The sequence below is a fragment of the Carassius gibelio genome, chromosome B20 (genome assembly GCF_023724105.1).
Source record: "Carassius gibelio isolate Cgi1373 ecotype wild population from Czech Republic chromosome B20, carGib1.2-hapl.c, whole genome shotgun sequence".
Lineage (NCBI taxonomy): Eukaryota > Metazoa > Chordata > Actinopteri > Cypriniformes > Cyprinidae > Carassius > Carassius gibelio.
In genome coordinates, this window is record NC_068415.1 from 26,364,079 (window position 1) to 26,391,094 (window position 27,016).

General features: G+C 47.7%; 22 non-coding genes across 22 annotated transcripts; all 22 read right to left on the reverse strand.

The window, feature by feature from the left end:
• Positions 1-969: 969 nt before the first annotated feature.
• trnas-cga (transfer RNA serine (anticodon CGA)) lies at positions 970-1,051 on the reverse strand. Its single transcript has one exon. It is a non-coding gene; the product is annotated as a tRNA-Ser (tRNA).
• Positions 1,052-1,529: 478 nt separating this feature from the next.
• On the reverse strand, positions 1,530-1,611 carry trnal-caa (transfer RNA leucine (anticodon CAA)). The gene has a single exon. It is a non-coding gene; the product is annotated as a tRNA-Leu (tRNA).
• A 1,349-nt stretch (positions 1,612-2,960) lies between these two features.
• trnas-cga (transfer RNA serine (anticodon CGA)) lies at positions 2,961-3,042 on the reverse strand. The gene has a single exon. It is a non-coding gene; the product is annotated as a tRNA-Ser (tRNA).
• Positions 3,043-5,737: 2,695 nt separating this feature from the next.
• trnas-cga (transfer RNA serine (anticodon CGA)) lies at positions 5,738-5,819 on the reverse strand. Its single transcript has one exon. It is a non-coding gene; the product is annotated as a tRNA-Ser (tRNA).
• A 468-nt stretch (positions 5,820-6,287) lies between these two features.
• trnas-cga (transfer RNA serine (anticodon CGA)) lies at positions 6,288-6,369 on the reverse strand. Its single transcript has one exon. It is a non-coding gene; the product is annotated as a tRNA-Ser (tRNA).
• A 1,020-nt stretch (positions 6,370-7,389) lies between these two features.
• trnas-cga (transfer RNA serine (anticodon CGA)) lies at positions 7,390-7,471 on the reverse strand. The gene has a single exon. It is a non-coding gene; the product is annotated as a tRNA-Ser (tRNA).
• Positions 7,472-7,939: 468 nt separating this feature from the next.
• Positions 7,940-8,021, reverse strand: trnas-cga (transfer RNA serine (anticodon CGA)). Its single transcript has one exon. It is a non-coding gene; the product is annotated as a tRNA-Ser (tRNA).
• Positions 8,022-10,158: 2,137 nt separating this feature from the next.
• On the reverse strand, positions 10,159-10,240 carry trnas-cga (transfer RNA serine (anticodon CGA)). The gene has a single exon. It is a non-coding gene; the product is annotated as a tRNA-Ser (tRNA).
• A 468-nt stretch (positions 10,241-10,708) lies between these two features.
• Positions 10,709-10,790, reverse strand: trnas-cga (transfer RNA serine (anticodon CGA)). Its single transcript has one exon. It is a non-coding gene; the product is annotated as a tRNA-Ser (tRNA).
• A 468-nt stretch (positions 10,791-11,258) lies between these two features.
• trnas-cga (transfer RNA serine (anticodon CGA)) lies at positions 11,259-11,340 on the reverse strand. The gene has a single exon. It is a non-coding gene; the product is annotated as a tRNA-Ser (tRNA).
• Positions 11,341-14,031: 2,691 nt separating this feature from the next.
• trnas-cga (transfer RNA serine (anticodon CGA)) lies at positions 14,032-14,113 on the reverse strand. Its single transcript has one exon. It is a non-coding gene; the product is annotated as a tRNA-Ser (tRNA).
• A 468-nt stretch (positions 14,114-14,581) lies between these two features.
• On the reverse strand, positions 14,582-14,663 carry trnas-cga (transfer RNA serine (anticodon CGA)). Its single transcript has one exon. It is a non-coding gene; the product is annotated as a tRNA-Ser (tRNA).
• A 468-nt stretch (positions 14,664-15,131) lies between these two features.
• trnas-cga (transfer RNA serine (anticodon CGA)) lies at positions 15,132-15,213 on the reverse strand. The gene has a single exon. It is a non-coding gene; the product is annotated as a tRNA-Ser (tRNA).
• Positions 15,214-17,904: 2,691 nt separating this feature from the next.
• trnas-cga (transfer RNA serine (anticodon CGA)) lies at positions 17,905-17,986 on the reverse strand. The gene has a single exon. It is a non-coding gene; the product is annotated as a tRNA-Ser (tRNA).
• A 468-nt stretch (positions 17,987-18,454) lies between these two features.
• trnas-cga (transfer RNA serine (anticodon CGA)) lies at positions 18,455-18,536 on the reverse strand. The gene has a single exon. It is a non-coding gene; the product is annotated as a tRNA-Ser (tRNA).
• A 468-nt stretch (positions 18,537-19,004) lies between these two features.
• Positions 19,005-19,086, reverse strand: trnas-cga (transfer RNA serine (anticodon CGA)). Its single transcript has one exon. It is a non-coding gene; the product is annotated as a tRNA-Ser (tRNA).
• A 2,691-nt stretch (positions 19,087-21,777) lies between these two features.
• trnas-cga (transfer RNA serine (anticodon CGA)) lies at positions 21,778-21,859 on the reverse strand. The gene has a single exon. It is a non-coding gene; the product is annotated as a tRNA-Ser (tRNA).
• A 468-nt stretch (positions 21,860-22,327) lies between these two features.
• trnas-cga (transfer RNA serine (anticodon CGA)) lies at positions 22,328-22,409 on the reverse strand. Its single transcript has one exon. It is a non-coding gene; the product is annotated as a tRNA-Ser (tRNA).
• A 468-nt stretch (positions 22,410-22,877) lies between these two features.
• Positions 22,878-22,959, reverse strand: trnas-cga (transfer RNA serine (anticodon CGA)). Its single transcript has one exon. It is a non-coding gene; the product is annotated as a tRNA-Ser (tRNA).
• Positions 22,960-25,650: 2,691 nt separating this feature from the next.
• Positions 25,651-25,732, reverse strand: trnas-cga (transfer RNA serine (anticodon CGA)). Its single transcript has one exon. It is a non-coding gene; the product is annotated as a tRNA-Ser (tRNA).
• A 468-nt stretch (positions 25,733-26,200) lies between these two features.
• Positions 26,201-26,282, reverse strand: trnas-cga (transfer RNA serine (anticodon CGA)). Its single transcript has one exon. It is a non-coding gene; the product is annotated as a tRNA-Ser (tRNA).
• A 468-nt stretch (positions 26,283-26,750) lies between these two features.
• On the reverse strand, positions 26,751-26,832 carry trnas-cga (transfer RNA serine (anticodon CGA)). The gene has a single exon. It is a non-coding gene; the product is annotated as a tRNA-Ser (tRNA).
• Between the last annotated feature and the right edge of the window lie 184 nt (positions 26,833-27,016).

Sequence of the window (27,016 nt, forward strand, 5' to 3'; positions counted from 1 at the left end):
TAAAAGTAAAATATGCATACCTGACCTTAGAAAATACATAGTATGAAGTGAAGAGACACACCACACTACGGGCTTTCTGGCTACAGAAATCGCCCTGATCCTTTTGCTGCAATCCTTTAAATACCTCAGACCAAGACAAACATCCCCCGAGATGAAGACAGAAACTAACAATTGGAATTTGCATTACCTCAGGTCCCAAGCCTGGGTGGTTTTACAACTCAATGGGAACAGGGGGTAATTTACATGGAGGGCCCCAGGAAAGGACACTCCCATCACAGTAATCAAGATATCTCTTGACTCTTCAGATCTGTATTATCTTCTAATCTACTTTTGTGAGAGTGAGACCATTGTACCAGTTGCACTGAGACATTTCCAATGATACTAGACATGAGTGTTAGTTCACTTGCATTGACATTTTCATGTAATCATTTTGAGCAGACTGAGTAGAAGGAAGAATGGGTGAAGGGATTTAAAATGAAACAAATGGCCAGAAGGGGAGGAGGGCTCCTGCTCCTCCACTCTGTGGGGTGTCTCGAAGATGCCTGTGTATGTTTGTATTGTCTGTTTCTCAGGAGCTCAAAGTATCTCAGGTTCTTTCGTCCTTACACTGGCATCTTCGATTCTCGACACAAAAGGATGTAATGACCCCGATTTGAAAAGTGGTTGCTGCAGCCACAACACAGAGTAATAAACCCTTTAAGATCACAGCGTGCCACTGCTGCAAAACAGTCCAGTGTCATATTTGTCTGTTGCAGAGGAGGCGCGTGAATGCTTGTTGGGGAGATGCAGGTGAAGAACACAGTCAGCAGGACAGAAACCTGTGCGGGAAGACCCCAATGAATTTTTTCATACTTTATATAACCGCAGTATCTCAACACAGTGCCATGTAGTATCTTACAAGAAATGAGGGCAGAGAGAGCAAAAGCCTTGGAAGGCACAGTTATCAGCACAAAAGGGCAGTGTAGGAACCGTAGTCGGCAGGGTTTGAACCTGCGCGGGGAGACCCCAATGGATTTCGAGTCCATCGCCTTAACCTCTCGGCCACGACTACGTATAACAGGAGCCAGACAGCTCTCTTGACTGCAGGCAGGGAAGCAAGGATGCCACCAAGATTCAGAAACAAAAGCAAGCTGCAGGATGAGGTGGCTAAAAGAAGCCTGGCGTCTCCGATTCTCGACACAAAAGGATGTAATGACCCCGATTTGAAAAGAGTTTGCTGCAGCCACAACACAGAGTAATAACCCCTTTAAGTTCACAGCGTGCCACTGGGCCACTGCTGCAAAGCGGTCCAGTGTCATATTTGTCTGTTGCAGAGGAGGTGCATAAATGCTTGTTGGGGAGATGCAGGTGAAGAACATAGTCAGCAGGACAGAAACCTGTGCGGGAAGAACCCAATTAATTTTTTTACACATTTTATATAACCGCAGTATCTCATAACAGTGCCATGCAGAATCTTTCAAGAAATGACAACAGAGAGAGCAAAAGCTTTGGAAAGCAGAGTTATCAGCACAAAAGTGCAGTTTAGGAACTGTAGTCGGCAGGGTTAGAACCTGCACGGGGAGACCCCAATGTATTTTGAGTACATCGCCTTAACCTCTCGGCCACGACTACGTATAACAGGAGCCAGACAGCATACTTGACTGCAGGCAGGGAAGCAACGATGCCACCAAGATTCAGAAACAAAAGAAAGCTGAAGGACGAGGTAGCTAAAAGAAGCCTGGCGTCTCCGATTCTCGACACAAAAGGATGTAATGACCCCGATTTGAAAAGTGGTTGCTGCAGCCACAACACAGAGTAATAACCCCTTTAAGATCACAGCGTGCCACTGGGCCACTGCTGCAAAACGGTCCAGTGTCATATTTGTCTGTTGCAGAGGAGGTGCATAAATGCTTGTTGGGGAGATGCAGGTGAAGAACATAGTCAGCAGGACCAAAACCTGTGCGGGAAGAACCCAATTAATTTTTTTACACACAGGGGGACCCCAATGGATTTTTAAGTACATCGCCTTAACCTCTCGGCCACGATTACGTACAACGGGAGCCAGACAGCACTCTTGACTGCAGGCAGGGAAGCAAGGATGCCACCAAGATTCAGAAATTTCGATTCAGGATTTCGAGTCCATCGCCTTAACCTCTCGGCCACGACTACATTTAATGGCGGCCAGACAGCTCTCTTGACTGCAGGCAGGGAAGCAACGATGCCACCATCGATGCCTGGCATCTTCGATTCTCGACACAAAAGGATGTAATGACCCCGATTTGAAAAGTGGTTGCTGCAGCCACAACACAGAGTAATAAACCCTTTATGATCACAGCGTGCCACTGCTGCAAAACGGTCCAGTGTCATATTTGTCTGTTGCAGAGGAGGCGCATGAATGCTTGTTGGGGAGATGCAGGTGAAGAACACAGTCAGCAGGACAGAAACCTGTGCGGGAAGACCCCAATGAATTTTTTCATACTTTATATAACCGCAGTATCTCAACACAGTGCCATGTAGTATCTTACAAGAAATAAGGGCAGAGAGAGCAAAAGCCTTGGAAGGCACAGTTATCAGCACAAAAGGGCTGCAGGATGAGGTGGCTAAAAGAAGCCTGGCGTCTCCGATTCTCGACACAAGACACAAAAGGATGTAATGACCCCGATTTGAAAAGTGGTTGCTGCAGCCACAACACAAGAGTAATAACCCCTTTAAGATCACAGTGTGCCACTGCTGCAAAACGGTCCAGTGTCATATTTGTCTGTTGCAGAGGAGGCGCATAAATGCTTGTTGGGGAGATGCAGGTGAAGAACATAGTCAGCAGGACAGAAACCTGTGCGGGAAGACCCCAATGAATTTTTTCACACTTTATATAACCGCAGTATCTCCACACAGTGCCATACAGTATCTTACAAGAAATGAGGGCAGAGAGAGCAAAAGCCTTGGAAAGCACAGTTATCAGCACAAAAGTGCAGTTTAGGAAACGTAGTCGGCAGGGTTAGAACCTGCACGGGGAGACCCCAATGGATTTCGAGTACATCGCCTTAACCTCTCGGCCACGACTACATTTAATGACGGTTAGACAGCTCTCTTGACTGCAGGCAGGGAAGCAGGGATTCCACCAAGATTCGGAAACAAAATCAAGCTGAAGGACGAGGTGGCTAAAAGAGGCCTGGCATCTTCGATTCTCGACACAAACGGATGTAATGACCCCGATTTGAAAAGTGGTTGCTGCAGCCACAACACAGAGTAATAAACCCTTTAAGATCACAGCGTGCCACTGCTGCAAAACGGTCCAGTGTCATATTTGTCTGTTGCAGAGGAGGCGCATAAATGCTTGTTGGGGAGATGCAGGTGAAGAACATAGTCAGCAGGACAGAAACCTGTGCGGGAAAACCCCAATGAATTTTTTCACACTTTATATAACCGCAATATCTCAACACAGTGCCATGCAGTATCTTACAAGAAATGAGGGCAGAGAGAGCAAAAGCCTTGGAAGACACAGTTATCAGCACAAAAGGGCAGTGTAGGAACCGTAGTCAGCAGGGTTTGAACCCGCGCGGGGAGACCCCAATGGATTTCGAGTACATCGCCTTAACCTCTCTGCCACGACTAATTTTAGTGGAAGCCTGGCAGCTCTCTTGACTGCAGGCAGGGAAGCAAGAATGCCACCAAGATTCAGAAACAAAATCAAGCTGCAGGATGAGGTTGCAAAAAGAAGCCTGTCGTCTCCGATTCTCGACACAAAAGGATGTAATAACCCCGATTTGAAAAGTGGTTGCTGCAGCCACAACACAGAGTAATAACCCATTTAAGATCACAGCTTGCCACTGGGGCACTGCTGCAAAAAGTTCCAGTGTCATATTTGTCTGTTGCAGAGGAGAAGCATAAATGCTTGTTGTGGAGATGCAGGTGAAGAACATAGTCAGCAGGACAGAAACCTGTGCGGGGAGACCCCAATAAATTTTTTTACACATTTTATATAACCGCAGTGTCTCCACACAGTGCCATGCAGTATCTTACAAGAAAATACTGCAGAGAGAAGAAAACCCTTGGAAGGCATAGTTATCAGCACAAAAGTGCAGTGAGGGAATTGTAGTCTGCAGGGTTTGAACCTGCACAGGGAAACCCCAATGGATTTCAAGTCCATCACCTTAACTTCTCAGCCACGACTACGCTTAGAGGAAGTCAAACAGCCCTCTTGGCTGGAGGCAGGGAAGCAAAGATGCCACCAAAGATTGAGTCACAAAATCCAGCTGAAGGATGAAGTGGCTAAAAGGAGCCTGGCGTCCCAGTTTCTCGACACAAAAGGCTGTCATTACCCCAATTTGAACAGGGCTTGCTGAAGCCACAACGCAGAGTACTAAATACTGTAAGATCACAGTGTGCCACTGCGCCTCAGATGGAAGGAGTCTAGCTGCATATTTATCCATTGCAGAGGAGGCGCAAAAATGCTTGTTGGGGACGTGCAGGTGAAGAACATAGTCAGCAGGACTCAAACCTGTGCGAGGAGACCCCAATAATTTTTTTTATACATTTTATATAAACGCAGTATCTCCACACAGTGCCATGCAGAATCTTTCAAGAAATGACAACAGAGAGAGCAAAAGCTTTGGAAAGCACAGTTATCAGCTCAAAAGTTCAATTTAGGAACTGTAGTCATCAGGGTTTGAACCTGCACGGGGAGACCCCAATGGATTTCAAATCCACCGCCTTAACCTCTCGGCCACAACTACATTTAGTAGCATCCAGACAGCTCTCTTGACTGCAGGCAGGGAAGCAAGGTTGCCACCAAGATTCAGAAACAAAAGCAAGCTGCAGGATGAGGTGGCTAAAAGAAGCTTGGTGTCTCCGATTCTCGACACAAAAGGATGTAATGACCCCGATTTGAAACGTGGTTGCTGCAGCCACAACACAGAGTAATAAACCCTTTAAGATCACAGCGTGCCACTGGGCAACTGTTGCAAAACGGTCCAGTGTCATATTTGTCTGTTGCAGAGGAGGAGCATAAATGCTTGTTGGGGAGATGCAGGTGAAGAACATAGTCAGCAGGACAGAAACCTGTGCGGGAAGACCCCAATGAATTTTTTCACACGTTATATAACCGCAATATCTCCACACAGTGCCATGCAGTATCTTACAAGAAATGAGGGCAGAGAGAGCAAAAGCCTTGGAAGGCACAGTTATCAGCACAAAAGGGCAGTGTAGGAACCGTAGTCAGCAGGGTTTGAACCCGCGCGGGGAGACCCCAATGGATTTCGAGTCCATTTCCTTAACCTGTTGCCACGACTACATTTAACGGCGGCTAGACAGCTCTCTTGACTGCAGGCAGGGAAGCAGGGATTCCACCAAGATTCAGAAACAAAATCAAGCTGAAGGACGAGGTGGCTAAAAGAAGCCTGGCATCTTCGATTCTCGACACAAAAGGATGTAATGACCCCGATTTGAAAAGTGGTTGCTGCAGCCACAACACAGAGTAATAAACCCTTTAAGATCACAGCGTGCCACTGCTGCAAGACGGTCCAGTGTCATATTTGTCTGTTGCAGAGGAGGCGCATAAATGCTTGTTGGGGAGATGCAGGTGAAGAACATAGTCAGCAGGACAGAAACCTGTGCGGGAAGACCCCAATGAATTTTTTCATACTTTATATAACCGCAGTATCTCAACACAGTGCCATGTAGTATCTTACAAGAAATGAGGGCAGAGAGAGCAAAAGCCTTGGAAGGCACAGTTATCAGCACAAAAGGGCAGTGTAGGAACCGTAGTCGGCAGGGTTTGAACCTGCGCGGGGAGAACCCAATGGATTTCGAGTCCATCGCCTTAACCTCTCGGCCACGACTACGTACAACAGGAGCCAGACAGCTCTCTTGACTGCAGGCAGGGAAGCAAGGATGCCACCAAGATTCAGAAACAAAAGCAAGCTGCAGGATGAGGTGGCTAAAAGAAGCCTGGCGTCTCCGATTCTCGACACAAAAGGATGTAATGACCCCGATTTGAAAAGTGGTTGCTGCAGCCACAACACAGAGTAATAAACCCTTTAAGATCACAGCGTGCAACTGCTGCAAGACGGTCCAGTGTCATATTTGTCTGTTGCAGAGGAGGCGCATAAATGCTTGTTGGGGAGATGCAGGTGAAGAACATAGTCAGCAGGACAGAAACCTGTGCGGTAAGACCCCAATGAATTTTTTCATACTTTATATAACCGCAGTATCTCAACACAGTGCCATGTAGTATCTTACAAGAAATGAGGGCAGAGAGAGCAAAAGCCTTGGAAGGCACAGTTATCAGCACAAAAGGGCAGTGTAGGAACCGTAGTCGGCAGGGTTTGAACCTGCGCGGGGAGACCCCAATGGATTTCGAGTCCATCGCCTTAACCTCTCGGCCACGACTACGTATAACGGGAGCCAGAAAGCTCTCTTGACTGCAGGCAGGGAAGCAAGGATGCCACCAAGATTCAGAAACAAAAGCAAGCTGCAGGATGAGGTGGCTAAAAGAAGCCTGGCGTCTCCGATTCTCGACACAAAAGGATGTAATGACCCCGATTTGAAAAGTGGTTGCTGCAGCCGCAACACAGTGTAATAACCCTTTTAAGATCACAGCGTGCCACTGCTGCAAAACGGTCCAGTGTCATATTTGTCTGTTGCAGAGGAGGTGCATAAATGCTTGTTGGGGAGATGCAGGTGAAGAACATAGTCAGCAGGACCAAAACCTGTGCGGGAATAACCCAATACATTTTTTTACACATTTTAAATAACCGCAGTATCTCCAAACAGTGCCATGCAGAATCTTTCAAGAAATGACAACAGAGAGAGCAAAAGCTTTGGAAAGCAAAGTTATCAGCACAAAAGTGCAGTTTAGGAACCGTAGTCGGCAGGGTTAGAACCTGCAAGGGGAGACCCCATTGGATTTCAAGTACATCGCCATAACCTCTCGGCCACGACTACGTATGACGGGAGCCAGACAGCTCTCTTGACTGCAGGCAGGGAAGCAACGATGCCACCAAGATTCAGAAACAAAAGAAAGCCGCAGGATGAGGTTGCTAAAAGAAGCCTGCCGTCTCCGATTCTCGACACAAAAGGATGTAATGACCCCGATTTGAAAAGTGGTTGCTGCAGCCACAACACAGAGTAATAACCCCTTTAAGATCACAGTGTGCCACTGCTGCAAAACGGTCCAGTGTCATATTTGTCTGTTGCAGAGGAGGCGCATAAATGCTTGTTGGGGAGATGCAGGTGAAGAACATAGTCAGCAGGACAGAAACTTGTGCGGGAAGACCCCAATGAATTTTTTCATACTTTATATAACCGCAGTATCTCAACACAGTGCCATGTAGTATCTTACAAGAAATGAGGGCAGAGAGAGCAAAAGCCTTGGAAGGCACAGTTATCAGCACAAAAGGGCAGTGTAGGAACCGTAGTCGGCAGGGTTTGAACCTGCACGGGGAGACCCCAATGGATTTCGAGTCCATCGCCTTAACCTCTCGGCCACGACTACGTATAACGAGAGCCAGACAGCTCTCTTGACTGCAGGCAGGGAAGCAAGGATGCCACCAAGATTCAGAAACAAAAGCAAGCTGCAGGATGAGGTGGCTAAAAGAAGCCTGGCGTCTCCGATTCTCGACACAAAAGGATGTAATGACCCCGATTTGAAAAGATGTTGCTGCAGCCACAACACAGAGTAATAAACCCTTTAAGATCACAGCGTGCCACTGCTGCAAGACGGTCCAGTGTCATATTTGTCTGTTGCAGAGGAGGCGCATAAATGCTTGTTGGGGAGATGCAGGTGAAGAACATAGTCAGCAGGACAGAAACCTGTGCGGGAAAACCCCAATGAATTTTTTCATACTTTATATAACCGCAGTATCTCAACACAGTGCCATGTAGTATCTTACAAGAAATGAGGGCAGAGAGAGCAAAAGCCTTGGAAGGCACAGTTATCAGCACAAAAGGGCAGTGTAGGAACCGTAGTCGGCAGGGTTTGAACCTGCGCGGGGAGACCCCAATGGATTTCGAGTCCATCGCCTTAACCTCTCGGCCACGACTACGTATAACGGGAGCCAGACAGCTCTCTTGACTGCAGGCAGGGAAGCAAGGATGCCACCAAGATTCAGAAACAAAAGCAAGCTGCAGGATGAGGTGGCTAAAAGAAGCCTGGCGTCTCCGATTCTCGACACAAAAGGATGTAATGACCCCGATTTGAAAAGTGGTTGCTGCAGCCGCAACACAGCGTAATAACCCCTTTAAGATCACAGCGTGCCACTGCTGCAAAACGGTCCAGTGTCATATTTGTCTGTTGCAGAGGAGGTGCATAAATGCTTGTTGGGGAGATGCAGGTGAAGAACATAGTCAGCAGGACCAAAACCTGTGCGGGAAGAACCCAATTAATTTTTTTACACATTTTAAATAACCGCAGTATCTCCAAACAGTGCCATGCAGAGTCTTTCAAGAAATGACAACAGAGAGAAGAAAACCCTTGGAAGGCATAGTTATCAGCACTAAAGTGCAGTGAGGGAATTGTAGTCTGCAGGGTTTGAACCTGCACAGGGAAACCCCAATGGATTTCAAGTCCATCACCTTAACTTCTCAGCCACGACTACGCTTAGAGGAAGTCAAACAGCCCTCTTGGCTGGAGGCAGGGAAGCAAAGATGCCACCAAAGATTGAGTCACAAAATCCAGCTGAAGGATGAAGTGGCTAAAAGGAGCCTGGCGTCCCAGTTTCTCGACACAAAAGGCTGTCATTACCCCAATTTGAACAGGGCTTGCTGAAGCCACAACGCAGAGTACTAAACACTGTAAGATCACAGTGTGCCACTGGGCCTCAGATGCAAGGAATCTAGCTGCATATTTATCCATTGCAGAGGAGGCGCAAAAATGCTTGTTGGGGACGTGCAGGTGAAGAACATAGTCAGCAGGACTCAAACCTGTGCGAGGAGACCCCAATAATTTTTTTTATACATTTTATATAAACGCAGTATCTCCACACAGTGCCATGCAGAATCTTTCAAGAAATGACAACAGAGAGAGCAAAAGCTTTGGAAAGCACAGTTATCAGCACAAAAGTTCAATTTGGGAACTGTAGTCATCAGGGTTTGAACCTGCACGGGGAGACCCCAATGGATTTCAAATCCACCGCCTTAACCTCTCGGCCACAACTACATTTAGTGGCATCCAGACAGCTCTCTTGACTGCAGGCAGAGAAGCAAGGTTGCCACCAAGATTCAGAAACAAAAGCAAGCTGCAGGATGAGGTGGCTAAAAGAAGCCTGGCATCTTCGATTCTCGACACAAAAGGATGTAATGACCCCGATTTGAAACGTGGTTGCTGCAGCCACAACACAGAGTAATAAACCCTTTAAGATCACAGCGTGCCACTGGGCAACTGTTGCAAAACGGTCCAGTGTCATATTTGTCTGTTGCAGAGGAGGAGCATAAATGCTTGTTGGGGAGATGCAGGTGAAGAACATAGTCAGCAGGACAGAAACCTGTGCGGGAAGACCCCAATGAATTTTTTCACACGTTATATAACCGCAATATCTCAACACAGTGCCATGCAGTATCTTACAAGAAATGAGGGCAGAGAGAGCAAAAGCCTTGGAAGGCACAGTTATCAGCACAAAAGGGCAGTGTAGGAACCGTAGTCAGCAGGGTTTGAACCCACGCGGGGAGACCCCAATGGATTTCGAGTCCATCTCCTTAACCTCTTGCCACGACAACATTTAACGGCGGCTAGGCAGCTCTCTTGACTGCAGGCAGGGAAGCAGGGATTCCACCAAGATTCAGAAACAAAATCAAGCTGAAGGACGAGGTGGCTAAAAGAAGCCTGGCATCTTCGATTCTCGACACAAAAGGATGTAATGACCCCGATTTGAAAAGTGGTTGCTGCAGCCACAACACAGAGTAATAAACCCTTTAAGATCACAGCGTGCCACTGCTGCAAGACGGTCCAGTGTCATATTTGTCTGTTGCAGAGGAGGCGCATAAATGCTTGTTGGGGAGATGCAGGTGAAGAACATAGTCAGCAGGACAGAAGCCTGTGCGGGAAGACCCCAATGAATTTTTTCATACTTTATATAACCGCAGTATCTCAACACAGTGCCATGTAGTATCTTACAAGAAATGAGGGCAGAGAGAGCAAAAGCCTTGGAAGGCACAGTTATCAGCACAAAAGGGCAGTGTAGGAACTGTAGTCGGCAGGGTTTGAACCTGCGCGGGGAGACCCCAATGGATTTCGAGTCCATCGCCTTAACCTCTCGGCCACGACTACGTATAACGGGAGCCAGACAGCTCTCTTGACTGCAGGCAGGGAAGCAAGGATGCCACCAAGATTCAGAAACAAAAGCAAGCTGCAGGATGAGGTGGCTAAAAGAAGCCTGGCGTCTCCGATTCTCGACACAAAAGGATGTAATGACCCCGATTTGAAAAGTGGTTGCTGCAGCCACAACACAGAGTAATAAACCCTTTAAGATCACAGCGTGCAACTGCTGCAAGACGGTCCAGTGTCATATTTGTCTGTTGCAGAGGAGGCGCATAAATGCTTGTTGGGGAGATGCAGGTGAAGAACATAGTCAGCAGGACAGAAACCTGTGCAGGAAGACCCCAATGAATTTTTTCATACTTTATATAACCGCAGTATCTCAACACAGTGCCATGTAGTATCTTACAAGAAATGAGGGCAGAGAGAGCAAAAGCCTTGGAAGGCACAGTTATCAGCACAAAAGGGCAGTGTAGGAACCGTAGTCGGCAGGGTTTGAACCTGCGCGGGGAGACACCAATGGATTTCGAGTCCATCGCCTTAACCTCTCGGCCACGACTACGTATAACGAGAGCCAGACAGCTCTCTTGACTGCAGGCAGGGAAGCAAGGATGCCACCAAGATTCAGAAACAAAAGCAAGCTGCAGGATGAGGTGGCTAAAAGAAGCCTGGCGTCTCCGATTCTCGACACAAAAGGATGTAATGACCCCGATTTGAAAAGTGGTTGCTGCAGCCGCAACACAGAGTAATAAACCCTTTAAGATCACAGCTTGCCACTGCTGCAAGACGGTCCAGTGTCATATTTGTCTGTTGCAGAGGAGGCGCATAAATGCTTGTTGGGGAGATGCAGGTGAAGAACATAGTCAGCAGGACAGAAACCTGTGCGGGAAGACCCCAATGAATTTTTTCATACTTTATATAACCGCAGTATCTCAACACAGTGCCATGTAGTATCTTACAAGAAATGAGGGCAGAGAGAGCAAAAGCCTTGGAAGGCACAGTTATCAGCACAAAAGGGCAGTGTAGGAACCGTAGTCGGCAGGGTTTGAACCTGCGCGGGGAGACCCCAATGGATTTCGAGTCCATCGCCTTAACCTCTCGGCCACGACTACGTATAACGGGAGCCAGACAGCTCTCTTGACTGCAGGCAGGGAAGCAAGGATGCCACCAAGATTCAGAAACAAAAGCAAGCTGCAGGATGAGGTGGCTAAAAGAAGCCTGGCGTCTCCGATTCTCGACACAAAAGGATGTAATGACCCCGATTTGAAAAGTGGTTGCTGCAGCCGCAACACAGCGTAATAACCCCTTTAAGATCACAGCGTGCCACTGCTGCAAAACGGTCCAGTGTCATATTTGTCTGTTGCAGAGGAGGTGCATAAATGCTTGTTGGGGAGATGCAGGTGAAGAACATAGTCAGCAGGACCAAAACCTGTGCGGGAAGAACCCAATTAATTTTTTTACACATTTTAAATAACCGCAGTATCTCCAAACAGTGCCATGCAGAATCTTTCAAGAAATGACAACAGAGAGAGCAAAAGCTTTGGAAAGCAAAGTTATCAGCACAAAAGTGCAGTTTAGGAACCGTAGTCGACAGGGTTAGAACCTGCATGGGGAGACCCCAATGGATTTCAAGTACATCGCCTTAACCTCTCGGCCACGACTACGTATGACGGGAGCCAGACAGCTCTCTTGACTGCAGGCAGGGAAGCAACGATGCCACCAAGATTCAGAAACAAAAGAAAGCCACAGGATGAGGTTGCTAAAAGAAGCCTGGCGTCTCCGATTCTCGACACAAAAGGATGTAATGACCCCGATTTGAAAAGTGGTTGCTGCAGCCACAACACAGAGTAATAACCCCTTTAAGATCACAGTGTGCCACTGCTGCAAAACGGTCCAGTGTCATATTTGTCTGTTGCAGAGGAGGCGCATAAATGCTTGTTGTGGAGATGCAGGTGAAGAACATAGTCAGCAGGACAGAAACCTGTGCGGGGAGACCCCAATAAATTTTTTTACACATTTTATATAACCGCAGTGTCTCCACACAGTGCCATGCAGTATCTTACAAGAAAATACTGCAGAGAGAAGAAAACCCTTGGAAGGCATAGTTATCAGCACAAAAGTGCAGTGAGGGAATTGTAGTCTGCAGGGTTTGAACCTGCACAGGGAAACCCCAATGGATTTCAAGTCCATCACCTTAACTTCTCAGCCACGACTACGCTTAGAGGAAGTCAAACAGCCCTCTTGGCTGGAGGCAGGGAAGCAAAGATGCCACCAAAGATTGAGTCACAAAATCCAGCTGAAGGATGAAGTGGCTAAAAGGAGCCTGGCGTCCCAGTTTCTCGACACAAAAGGCTGTCATTACCCCAATTTGAACAGGGCTTGCTGAAGCCACAACGCAGAGTACTAAACACTGTAAGATCACAGTGTGCCACTGGGCCTCAGATGCAAGGAGTCTAGCTGCATATTTATCCATTGCAGAGGAGGCGCAAAAATGCTTGTTGGGGACGTGCAGGTGAAGAACATAGTCAGCAGGACTCAAACCTGTGCGAGGAGACCCCAATATTTTTTTTTTTATACATTTTATATAAACGCAGTATCTCCAAACAGTGCCATGCAGAATCTTTCAAGAAATGACAACAGAGAGAGCAAAAGCTTTGGAAAGCACAGTTATCAGCACAAAAGTTCAATTTGGGAACTGTAGTCATCAGGGTTTGAACCTGCACGAGGAGACCCCAATGGATTTCAAATCCACCGCCTTAACCTCTCGGCCACAACTACATTTAGTGGCATCCAGACAGCTCTCTTGACTGCAGGCAGGGAAGCAAGGTTGCCACCAAGATTCAGAAACAAAAGCAAGCTGCAGGATGAGGTGGCTAAAAGAAGCTTGGTGTCTCTGATTCTCGACACAAAAGGATGTAATGACCCCGATTTGAAACGTGGTTGCTGCAACCACAACACAGAGTAATAAACCCTTTAAGATCACAGCGTGCCACTGGGCAACTGTTGCAAAACGGTCCAGTGTCATATTTGTCTGTTGCAGAGGAGGAGCATAAATGCTTGTTGGGGAGATGCAGGTGAAGAACATAGTCAGCAGGACAGAAACCTGTGCGGGAAGACCCCAATGAATTTTTTCACACGTTATATAACCGCAATATCTCAACACAGTGCCATGCAGTATCTTACAAGAAATGAGGGCAGAGAGAGCAAAAGCCTTGGAAGGCACAGTTATCAGCACAAAAGGGCAGTGTAGGAACCGTAGTCAGCAGGGTTTGAACCCACGCGGGGAGACCCCAATGGATTTCGAGTCCATCTCCTTAACCTCTTGCCACGACAACATTTAACGGTGGCTAGACAGCTCTCTTGACTGCAGGCAGGGAAGCAGGGATTCCACCAAGATTCAGAAACAAAATCAAGCTGAAGGACGAGGTGGCTAAAAGAAGCCTGGCATCTTCGATTCTCGACACAAAAGGATGTAATGACCCCGATTTGAAAAGTGGTTGCTGCAGCCACAACACAGAGTAATAAACCCTTTAAGATCACAGCGTGCCACTGCTGCAAGACGGTCCAGTGTCATATTTGTCTGTTGCAGAGGAGGCGCATAAATGCTTGTTGGGGAGATGCAGGTGAAGAACATAGTCAGCAGGACAGAAGCCTGTGCGGGAAGACCCCAATGAATTTTTTCATACTTTATATAACCGCAGTATCTCAACACAGTGCCATGTAGTATCTTACAAGAAATGAGGGCAGAGAGAGCAAAAGCCTTGGAAGGCACAGTTATCAGCACAAAAGGGCAGTGTAGGAACTGTAGTCGGCAGGGTTTGAACCTGCGCGGGGAGACCCCAATGGATTTCGAGTCCATCGCCTTAACCTCTCGGCCACGACTACGTATAACGGGAGCCAGACAGCTCTCTTGACTGCAGGCAGGGAAGCAAGGATGCCACCAAGATTCAGAAACAAAAGCAAGCTGCAGGATGAGGTGGCTAAAAGAAGCCTGGCGTCTCCGATTCTCGACACAAAAGGATGTAATGACCCCGATTTGAAAAGTGGTTGCTGCAGCCACAACACAGAGTAATAAACCCTTTAAGATCACAGCGTGCAACTGCTGCAAGACGGTCCAGTGTCATATTTGTCTGTTGCAGAGGAGGCGCATAAATGCTTGTTGGGGAGATGCAGGTGAAGAACATAGTCAGCAGGACAGAAACCTGTGCAGGAAGACCCCAATGAATTTTTTCATACTTTATATAACCGCAGTATCTCAACACAGTGCCATGTAGTATCTTACAAGAAATGAGGGCAGAGAGAGCAAAAGCCTTGGAAGGCACAGTTATCAGCACAAAAGGGCAGTGTAGGAACCGTAGTCGGCAGGGTTTGAACCTGCGCGGGGAGACCCCAATGGATTTCGAGTCCATCGCCTTAACCTCTCGGCCACGACTACGTATAACGAGAGCCAGACAGCTCTCTTGACTGCAGGCAGGGAAGCAAGGATGCCACCAAGATTCAGAAACAAAAGCAAGCTGCAGGATGAGGTGGCTAAAAGAAGCCTGGCGTCTCCGATTCTCGACACAAAAGGATGTAATGACCCCGATTTGAAAAGTGGTTGCTGCAGCCGCAACACAGAGTAATAAACCCTTTAAGATCACAGCGTGCCACTGCTGCAAGACGGTCCAGTGTCATATTTGTCTGTTGCAGAGGAGGCGCATAAATGCTTGTTGGGGAGATGCAGGTGAAGAACATAGTCAGCAGGACAGAAACCTGTGCGGGAAGACCCCAATGAATTTTTTCATACTTTATATAACCGCAGTATCTCAACACAGTGCCATGTAGTATCTTACAAGAAATGAGGGCAGAGAGAGCAAAAGCCTTGGAAGGCACAGTTATCAGCACAAAAGGGCAGTGTAGGAACCGTAGTCGGCAGGGTTTGAACCTGCGCGGGGAGACCCCAATGGATTTCGAGTCCATCGCCTTAACCTCTCGGCCACGACTACGTATAACGGGAGCCAGACAGCTCTCTTGACTGCAGGCAGGGAAGCAAGGATGCCACCAAGATTCAGAAACAAAAGCAAGCTGCAGGATGAGGTGGCTAAAAGAAGCCTGGCGTCTCCGATTCTCGACACAAAAGGATGTAATGACCCCGATTTGAAAAGTGGTTGCTGCAGCCGCAACACAGCGTAATAACCCCTTTAAGATCACAGCGTGCCACTGCTGCAAAACGGTCCAGTGTCATATTTGTCTGTTGCAGAGGAGGTGCATAAATGCTTGTTGGGGAGATGCAGGTGAAGAACATAGTCAGCAGGACCAAAACCTGTGCGGGAAGAACCCAATTAATTTTTTTACACATTTTAAATAACCGCAGTATCTCCAAACAGTGCCATGCAGAATCTTTCAAGAAATGACAACAGAGAGAGCAAAAGCTTTGGAAAGCAAAGTTATCAGCACAAAAGTGCAGTTTAGGAACCGTAGTCGGCAGGGTTAGAACCTGCATGGGGAGACCCCAATGGATTTCAAGTACATCGCCTTAACCTCTCGGCCACGACTACGTATGACGGGAGCCAGACAGCTCTCTTGACTGCAGGCAGGGAAGCAACGATGCCACCAAGATTCAGAAACAAAAGAAAGCCACAGGATGAGGTTGCTAAAAGAAGCCTGGCGTCTCCGATTCTCGACACAAAAGGATGTAATGACCCCGATTTGAAAAGTGGTTGCTGCAGCCACAACACAGAGTAATAACCCCTTTAAGATCACAGTGTGCCACTGCTGCAAAACGGTCCAGTGTCATATTTGTCTGTTGCAGAGGAGGCGCATAAATGCTTGTTGTGGAGATGCAGGTGAAGAACATAGTCAGCAGGACAGAAACCTGTGCGGGGAGACCCCAATAAATTTTTTTACACATTTTATATAACCGCAGTGTCTCCACACAGTGCCATGCAGTATCTTACAAGAAAATACTGCAGAGAGAAGAAAACCCTTGGAAGGCATAGTTATCAGCACAAAAGTGCAGTGAGGGAATTGTAGTCTGCAGGGTTTGAACCTGCACAGGGAAACCCCAATGGATTTCAAGTCCATCACCTTAACTTCTCAGCCACGACTACGCTTAGAGGAAGTCAAACAGCCCTCTTGGCTGGAGGCAGGGAAGCAAAGATGCCACCAAAGATTGAGTCACAAAATCCAGCTGAAGGATGAAGTGGCTAAAAGGAGCCTGGCGTCCCAGTTTCTAGACACAAAAGGCTGTCATTACCCCAATTTGAACAGGGCTTGCTGAAGCCACAACGCAGAGTACTAAACACTGTAAGATCACAGTGTGCCACTGGGCCTCAGATGCAAGGAGTCTAGCTGCATATTTATCCATTGCAGAGGAGGCGCAAAAATGCTTGTTGGGGACGTGCAGGTGAAGAACATAGTCAGCAGGACTCAAACCTGTGCGAGGAGACCCCAATATTTTTTTTTTTATACATTTTATATAAACGCAGTATCTCCAAACAGTGCCATGCAGAATCTTTCAAGAAATGACAACAGAGAGAGCAAAAGCTTTGGAAAGCACAGTTATCAGCACAAAAGTTCAATTTGGGAACTGTAGTCATCAGGGTTTGAACCTGCACGAGGAGACCCCAATGGATTTCAAATCCACCGCCTTAACCTCTCGGCCACAACTACATTTAGTGGCATCCAGACAGCTCTCTTGACTGCAGGCAGGGAAGCAAGGTTGCCACCAAGATTCAGAAACAAAAGCAAGCTGCAGGATGAGGTGGCTAAAAGAAGCTTGGTGTCTCTGATTCTCGACACAAAAGGATGTAATGACCCCGATTTGAAACGTGGTTGCTGCAACCACAACACAGAGTAATAAACCCTTTAAGATCACAGCGTGCCACTGGGCAACTGTTGCAAAACGGTCCAGTGTCATATTTGTCTGTTGCAGAGGAGGAGCATAAATGCTTGTTGGGGAGATGCAGGTGAAGAACATAGTCAGCAGGACAGAAACCTGTGCGGGAAGACCCCAATGAATTTTTTCACACGTTATATAACCGCAATATCTCAACACAGTGCCATGCAGTATCTTACAAGAAATGAGGGCAGAGAGAGCAAAAGCCTTGGAAGGCACAGTTATCAGCACAAAAGGGCAGTGTAGGAACCGTAGTCAGCAGGGTTTGAACCCACGCGGGGAGACCCCAATGGATTTCGAGTCCATCTCCTTAACCTCTTGCCACGACAACATTTAACGGTGGCTAGACAGCTCTCTTGACTGCAGGCAGGGAAGCAGGGATTCCACCAAGATTCAGAAACAAAATCAAGCTGAAGGACGAGGTGGCTAAAAGAAGCCTGGCATCTTCGATTCTCGACACAAAAGGATGTAATGACCCCGATTTGAAAAGTGGTTGCTGCAGCCACAACACAGAGTAATAAACCCTTTAAGATCACAGCGTGCCACTGCTGCAAGACGGTCCAGTGTCATATTTGTCTGTTGCAGAGGAGGCGCATAAATGCTTGTTGGGGAGATGCAGGTGAAGAACATAGTCAGCAGGACAGAAGCCTGTGCGGGAAGACCCCAATGAATTTTTTCATACTTTATATAACCGCAGTATCTCAACACAGTGCCATGTAGTATCTTACAAGAAATGAGGGCAGAGAGAGCAAAAGCCTTGGAAGGCACAGTTATCAGCACAAAAGGGCAGTGTAGGAACTGTAGTCGGCAGGGTTTGAACCTGCGCGGGGAGACCCCAATGGATTTCGAGTCCATCGCCTTAACCTCTCGGCCACGACTACGTATAACGGGAGCCAGACAGCTCTCTTGACTGCAGGCAGGGAAGCAAGGATGCCACCAAGATTCAGAAACAAAAGCAAGCTGCAGGATGAGGTGGCTAAAAGAAGCCTGGCGTCTCCGATTCTCGACACAAAAGGATGTAATGACCCCGATTTGAAAAGTGGTTGCTGCAGCCACAACACAGAGTAATAAACCCTTTAAGATCACAGCGTGCAACTGCTGCAAGACGGTCCAGTGTCATATTTGTCTGTTGCAGAGGAGGCGCATAAATGCTTGTTGGGGAGATGCAGGTGAAGAACATAGTCAGCAGGACAGAAACCTGTGCAGGAAGACCCCAATGAATTTTTTCATACTTTATATAACCGCAGTATCTCAACACAGTGCCATGTAGTATCTTACAAGAAATGAGGGCAGAGAGAGCAAAAGCCTTGGAAGGCACAGTTATCAGCACAAAAGGGCAGTGTAGGAACCGTAGTCGGCAGGGTTTGAACCTGCGCGGGGAGACCCCAATGGATTTCGAGTCCATCGCCTTAACCTCTCGGCCACGACTACGTATAACGAGAGCCAGACAGCTCTCTTGACTGCAGGCAGGGAAGCAAGGATGCCACCAAGATTCAGAAACAAAAGCAAGCTGCAGGATGAGGTGGCTAAAAGAAGCCTGGCGTCTCCGATTCTCGACACAAAAGGATGTAATGACCCCGATTTGAAAAGTGGTTGCTGCAGCCGCAACACAGAGTAATAAACCCTTTAAGATCACAGCGTGCCACTGCTGCAAGACGGTCCAGTGTCATATTTGTCTGTTGCAGAGGAGGCGCATAAATGCTTGTTGGGGAGATGCAGGTGAAGAACATAGTCAGCAGGACAGAAACCTGTGCGGGAAGACCCCAATGAATTTTTTCATACTTTATATAACCGCAGTATCTCAACACAGTGCCATGTAGTATCTTACAAGAAATGAGGGCAGAGAGAGCAAAAGCCTTGGAAGGCACAGTTATCAGCACAAAAGGGCAGTGTAGGAACCGTAGTCGGCAGGGTTTGAACCTGCGCGGGGAGACCCCAATGGATTTCGAGTCCATCGCCTTAACCTCTCGGCCACGACTACGTATAACGGGAGCCAGACAGCTCTCTTGACTGCAGGCAGGGAAGCAAGGATGCCACCAAGATTCAGAAACAAAAGCAAGCTGCAGGATGAGGTGGCTAAAAGAAGCCTGGCGTCTCCGATTCTCGACACAAAAGGATGTAATGACCCCGATTTGAAAAGTGGTTGCTGCAGCCGCAACACAGCGTAATAACCCCTTTAAGATCACAGCGTGCCACTGCTGCAAAACGGTCCAGTGTCATATTTGTCTGTTGCAGAGGAGGTGCATAAATGCTTGTTGGGGAGATGCAGGTGAAGAACATAGTCAGCAGGACCAAAACCTGTGCGGGAAGAACCCAATTAATTTTTTTACACATTTTAAATAACCGCAGTATCTCCAAACAGTGCCATGCAGAATCTTTCAAGAAATGACAACAGAGAGAGCAAAAGCTTTGGAAAGCAAAGTTATCAGCACAAAAGTGCAGTTTAGGAACCGTAGTCGGCAGGGTTAGAACCTGCATGGGGAGACCCCAATGGATTTCAAGTACATCGCCTTAACCTCTCGGCCACGACTACGTATGACGGGAGCCAGACAGCTCTCTTGACTGCAGGCAGGGAAGCAACGATGCCACCAAGATTCAGAAACAAAAGAAAGCCACAGGATGAGGTTGCTAAAAGAAGCCTGGCGTCTCCGATTCTCGACACAAAAGGATGTAATGACCCCGATTTGAAAAGTGGTTGCTGCAGCCACAACACAGAGTAATAACCCCTTTAAGATCACAGTGTGCCACTGCTGCAAAACGGTCCAGTGTCATATTTGTCTGTTGCAGAGGAGGCGCATAAATGCTTGTTGTGGAGATGCAGGTGAAGAACATAGTCAGCAGGACAGAAACCTGTGCGGGGAGACCCCAATAAATTTTTTTACACATTTTATATAACCGCAGTGTCTCCACACAGTGCCATGCAGTATCTTACAAGAAAATACTGCAGAGAGAAGAAAACCCTTGGAAGGCATAGTTATCAGCACAAAAGTGCAGTGAGGGAATTGTAGTCTGCAGGGTTTGAACCTGCACAGGGAAACCCCAATGGATTTCAAGTCCATCACCTTAACTTCTCAGCCACGACTACGCTTAGAGGAAGTCAAACAGCCCTCTTGGCTGGAGGCAGGGAAGCAAAGATGCCACCAAAGATTGAGTCACAAAATCCAGCTGAAGGATGAAGTGGCTAAAAGGAGCCTGGCGTCCCAGTTTCTCGACACAAAAGGCTGTCATTACCCCAATTTGAACAGGGCTTGCTGAAGCCACAACGCAGAGTACTAAACACTGTAAGATCACAGTGTGCCACTGGGCCTCAGATGCAAGGAGTCTAGCTGCATATTTATCCATTGCAGAGGAGGCGCAAAAATGCTTGTTGGGGACGTGCAGGTGAAGAACATAGTCAGCAGGACTCAAACCTGTGCGAGGAGACCCCAATATTTTTTTTTTTATACATTTTATATAAACGCAGTATCTCCAAACAGTGCCATGCAGAATCTTTCAAGAAATGACAACAGAGAGAGCAAAAGCTTTGGAAAGCACAGTTATCAGCACAAAAGTTCAATTTGGGAACTGTAGTCATCAGGGTTTGAACCTGCACGGGGAGACCCCAATGGATTTCAAATCCACCGCCTTAACCTCTCGGCCACAACTACATTTAGTGGCATCCAGACAGCTCTCTTGACTGCAGGCAGGGAAGCAAGGTTGCCACCAAGATTCAGAAACAAAAGCAAGCTGCAGGATGAGGTGGCTAAAAGAAGCTTGGTGTCTCTGATTCTCGACACAAAAGGATGTAATGACCCCGATTTGAAACGTGGTTGCTGCAACCACAACACAGAGTAATAAACCCTTTAAGATCACAGCGTGCCACTGGGCAACTGTTGCAAAACGGTCCAGTGTCATATTTGTCTGTTGCAGAGGAGGAGCATAAATGCTTGTTGGGGAGATGCAGGTGAAGAACATAGTCAGCAGGACAGAAACCTGTGCGGGAAGACCCCAATGAATTTTTTCACACGTTATATAACCGCAATATCTCAACACAGTGCCATGCAGTATCTTACAAGAAATGAGGGCAGAGAGAGCAAAAGCCTTGGAAGGCACAGTTATCAGCACAAAAGGGCAGTGTAGGAACCGTAGTCAGCAGGGTTTGAACCCACGCGGGGAGACCCCAATGGATTTCGAGTCCATCTCCTTAACCTCTTGCCACGACAACATTTAACGGCGGCTAGACAGCTCTCTTGACTGCAGGCAGGGAAGCAGGGATTCCACCAAGATTCAGAAACAAAATCAAGCTGAAGGACGAGGTGGCTAAAAGAAGCCTGGCATCTTCGATTCTCGACACAAAAGGATGTAATGACCCCGATTTGAAAAGTGGTTGCTGCAGCCACAACACAGAGTAATAAACCCTTTAAGATCACAGCGTGCCACTGCTGCAAGACGGTCCAGTGTCATATTTGTCTGTTGCAGAGGAGGCGCATAAATGCTTGTTGGGGAGATGCAGGTGAAGAACATAGTCAGCAGGACAGAAGCCTGTGCGGGAAGACCCCAATGAATTTTTTCATACTTTATATAACCGCAGTATCTCAACACAGTGCCATGTAGTATCTTACAAGAAATGAGGGCAGAGAGAGCAAAAGCCTTGGAAGGCACAGTTATCAGCACAAAAGGGCAGTGTAGGAACTGTAGTCGGCAGGGTTTGAACCTGCGCGGGGAGACCCCAATGGATTTCGAGTCCATCGCCTTAACCTCTCGGCCACGACTACGTATAACGGGAGCCAGACAGCTCTCTTGACTGCAGGCAGGGAAGCAAGGATGCCACCAAGATTCAGAAACAAAAGCAAGCTGCAGGATGAGGTGGCTAAAAGAAGCCTGGCGTCTCCGATTCTCGACACAAAAGGATGTAATGACCCCGATTTGAAAAGTGGTTGCTGCAGCCACAACACAGAGTAATAAACCCTTTAAGATCACAGCGTGCAACTGCTGCAAGACGGTCCAGTGTCATATTTGTCTGTTGCAGAGGAGGCGCATAAATGCTTGTTGGGGAGATGCAGGTGAAGAACATAGTCAGCAGGACAGAAACCTGTGCAGGAAGACCCCAATGAATTTTTTCATACTTTATATAACCGCAGTATCTCAACACAGTGCCATGTAGTATCTTACAAGAAATGAGGGCAGAGAGAGCAAAAGCCTTGGAAGGCACAGTTATCAGCACAAAAGGGCAGTGTAGGAACCGTAGTCGGCAGGGTTTGAACCTGCGCGGGGAGACCCCAATGGATTTCGAGTCCATCGCCTTAACCTCTCGGCCACGACTACGTATAACGAGAGCCAGACAGCTCTCTTGACTGCAGGCAGGGAAGCAAGGATGCCACCAAGATTCAGAAACAAAAGCAAGCTGCAGGATGAGGTGGCTAAAAGAAGCCTGGCGTCTCCGATTCTCGACACAAAAGGATGTAATGACCCCGATTTGAAAAGTGGTTGCTGCAGCCGCAACACAGAGTAATAAACCCTTTAAGATCACAGCGTGCCACTGCTGCAAGACGGTCCAGTGTCATATTTGTCTGTTGCAGAGGAGGCGCATAAATGCTTGTTGGGGAGATGCAGGTGAAGAACATAGTCAGCAGGACAGAAACCTGTGCGGGAAGACCCCAATGAATTTTTTCATACTTTATATAACCGCAGTATCTCAACACAGTGCCATGTAGTATCTTACAAGAAATGAGGGCAGAGAGAGCAAAAGCCTTGGAAGGCACAGTTATCAGCACAAAAGGGCAGTGTAGGAACCGTAGTCGGCAGGGTTTGAACCTGCGCGGGGAGACCCCAATGGATTTCGAGTCCATCGCCTTAACCTCTCGGCCACGACTACGTATAACGGGAGCCAGACAGCTCTCTTGACTGCAGGCAGGGAAGCAAGGATGCCACCAAGATTCAGAAACAAAAGCAAGCTGCAGGATGAGGTGGCTAAAAGAAGCCTGGCGTCTCCGATTCTCGACACAAAAGGATGTAATGACCCCGATTTGAAAAGTGGTTGCTGCAGCCGCAACACAGCGTAATAACCCCTTTAAGATCACAGCGTGCCACTGCTGCAAAACGGTCCAGTGTCATATTTGTCTGTTGCAGAGGAGGTGCATAAATGCTTGTTGGGGAGATGCAGGTGAAGAACATAGTCAGCAGGACCAAAACCTGTGCGGGAAGAACCCAATTAATTTTTTTACACATTTTAAATAACCGCAGTATCTCCAAACAGTGCCATGCAGAATCTTTCAAGAAATGACAACAGAGAGAGCAAAAGCTTTGGAAAGCAAAGTTATCAGCACAAAAGTGCAGTTTAGGAACCGTAGTCGGCAGGGTTAGAACCTGCATGGGGAGACCCCAATGGATTTCAAGTACATCGCCTTAACCTCTCGGCCACGACTACGTATGACGGGAGCCAGACAGCTCTCTTGACTGCAGGCAGGGAAGCAACGATGCCACCAAGATTCAGAAACAAAAGAAAGCCACAGGATGAGGTTGCTAAAAGAAGCCTGGCGTCTCCGATTCTCGACACAAAAGGATGTAATGACCCCGATTTGAAAAGTGGTTGCTGCAGCCACAACACAGAGTAATAACCCCTTTAAGATCACAGTGTGCCACTGCTGCAAAACGGTCCAGTGTCATATTTGTCTGTTGCAGAGGAGGCGCATAAATGCTTGTTGTGGAGATGCAGGTGAAGAACATAGTCAGCAGGACAGAAACCTGTGCGGGGAGACCCCAATAAATTTTTTTACACATTTTATATAACCGCAGTGTCTCCACACAGTGCCATGCAGTATCTTACAAGAAAATACTGCAGAGAGAAGAAAACCCTTGGAAGGCATAGTTATCAGCACAAAAGTGCAGTGAGGGAATTGTAGTCTGCAGGGTTTGAACCTGCACAGGGAAACCCCAATGGATTTCAAGTCCATCACCTTAACTTCTCAGCCACGACTACGCTTAGAGGAAGTCAAACAGCCCTCTTGGCTGGAGGCAGGGAAGCAAAGATGCCACCAAAGATTGAGTCACAAAATCCAGCTGAAGGATGAAGTGGCTAAAAGGAGCCTGGCGTCCCAGTTTCTCGACACAAAAGGCTGTCATTACCCCAATTTGAACAGGGCTTGCTGAAGCCACAACGCAGAGTACTAAACACTGTAAGATCACAGTGTGCCACTGGGCCTCAGATGCAAGGAGTCTAGCTGCATATTTATCCATTGCAGAGGAGGCGCAAAAATGCTTGTTGGGGACGTGCAGGTGAAGAACATAGTCAGCAGGACTCAAACCTGTGCGAGGAGACCCCAATATTTTTTTTTTTATACATTTTATATAAACGCAGTATCTCCAAACAGTGCCATGCAGAATCTTTCAAGAAATGACAACAGAGAGAGCAAAAGCTTTGGAAAGCACAGTTATCAGCACAAAAGTTCAATTTGGGAACTGTAGTCATCAGGGTTTGAACCTGCACGGGGAGACCCCAATGGATTTCAAATCCACCGCCTTAACCTCTCGGCCACAACTACATTTAGTGGCATCCAGACAGCTCTCTTGACTGCAGGCAGGGAAGCAAGGTTGCCACCAAGATTCAGAAACAAAAGCAAGCTGCAGGATGAGGTGGCTAAAAGAAGCTTGGTGTCTCTGATTCTCGACACAAAAGGATGTAATGACCCCGATTTGAAACGTGGTTGCTGCAACCACAACACAGAGTAATAAACCCTTTAAGATCACAGCGTGCCACTGGGCAACTGTTGCAAAACGGTCCAGTGTCATATTTGTCTGTTGCAGAGGAGGAGCATAAATGCTTGTTGGGGAGATGCAGGTGAAGAACATAGTCAGCAGGACAGAAACCTGTGCGGGAAGACCCCAATGAATTTTTTCACACGTTATATAACCGCAATATCTCAACACAGTGCCATGCAGTATCTTACAAGAAATGAGGGCAGAGAGAGCAAAAGCCTTGGAAGGCACAGTTATCAGCACAAAAGGGCAGTGTAGGAACCGTAGTCAGCAGGGTTTGAACCCACGCGGGGAGACCCCAATGGATTTCGAGTCCATCTCCTTAACCTCTTGCCACGACAACATTTAACGGCGGCTAGACAGCTCTCTTGACTGCAGGCAGGGAAGCAGGGATTCCACCAAGATTCAGAAACAAAATCAAGCTGAAGGACGAGGTGGCTAAAAGAAGCCTGGCATCTTCGATTCTCGACACAAAAGGATGTAATGACCCCGATTTGAAAAGTGGTTGCTGCAGCCACAACACAGAGTAATAAACCCTTTAAGATCACAGCGTGCCACTGCTGCAAGACGGTCCAGTGTCATATTTGTCTGTTGCAGAGGAGGCGCATAAATGCTTGTTGGGGAGATGCAGGTGAAGAACATAGTCAGCAGGACAGAAGCCTGTGCGGGAAGACCCCAATGAATTTTTTCATACTTTATATAACCGCAGTATCTCAACACAGTGCCATGTAGTATCTTACAAGAAATGAGGGCAGAGAGAGCAAAAGCCTTGGAAGGCACAGTTATCAGCACAAAAGGGCAGTGTAGGAACTGTAGTCGGCAGGGTTTGAACCTGCGCGGGGAGACCCCAATGGATTTCGAGTCCATCGCCTTAACCTCTCGGCCACGACTACGTATAACGGGAGCCAGACAGCTCTCTTGACTGCAGGCAGGGAAGCAAGGATGCCACCAAGATTCAGAAACAAAAGCAAGCTGCAGGATGAGGTGGCTAAAAGAAGCCTGGCGTCTCCGATTCTCGACACAAAAGGATGTAATGACCCCGATTTGAAAAGTGGTTGCTGCAGCCACAACACAGAGTAATAAACCCTTTAAGATCACAGCGTGCAACTGCTGCAAGACGGTCCAGTGTCATATTTGTCTGTTGCAGAGGAGGCGCATAAATGCTTGTTGGGGAGATGCAGGTGAAGAACATAGTCAGCAGGACAGAAACCTGTGCAGGAAGACCCCAATGAATTTTTTCATACTTTATATAACCGCAGTATCTCAACACAGTGCCATGTAGTATCTTACAAGAAATGAGGGCAGAGAGAGCAAAAGCCTTGGAAGGCACAGTTATCAGCACAAAAGGGCAGTGTAGGAACCGTAGTCGGCAGGGTTTGAACCTGCGCGGGGAGACCCCAATGGATTTCGAGTCCATCGCCTTAACCTCTCGGCCACGACTACGTATAACGAGAGCCAGACAGCTCTCTTGACTGCAGGCAGGGAAGCAAGGATGCCACCAAGATTCAGAAACAAAAGCAAGCTGCAGGATGAGGTGGCTAAAAGAAGCCTGGCGTCTCCGATTCTCGACACAAAAGGATGTAATGACCCCGATTTGAAAAGTGGTTGCTGCAGCCGCAACACAGAGTAATAAACCCTTTAAGATCACAGCGTGCCACTGCTGCAAGACGGTCCAGTGTCATATTTGTCTGTTGCAGAGGAGGCGCATAAATGCTTGTTGGGGAGATGCAGGTGAAGAACATAGTCAGCAGGACAGAAACCTGTGCGGGAAGACCCCAATGAATTTTTTCATACTTTATATAACCGCAGTATCTCAACACAGTGCCATGTAGTATCTTACAAGAAATGAGGGCAGAGAGAGCAAAAGCCTTGGAAGGCACAGTTATCAGCACAAAAGGGCAGTGTAGGAACCGTAGTCGGCAGGGTTTGAACCTGCGCGGGGAGACCCCAATGGATTTCGAGTCCATCGCCTTAACCTCTCGGCCACGACTACGTATAACGGGAGCCAGACAGCTCTCTTGACTGCAGGCAGGGAAGCAAGGATGCCACCAAGATTCAGAAACAAAAGCAAGCTGCAGGATGAGGTGGCTAAAAGAAGCCTGGCGTCTCCGATTCTCGACACAAAAGGATGTAATGACCCCGATTTGAAAAGTGGTTGCTGCAGCCGCAACACAGCG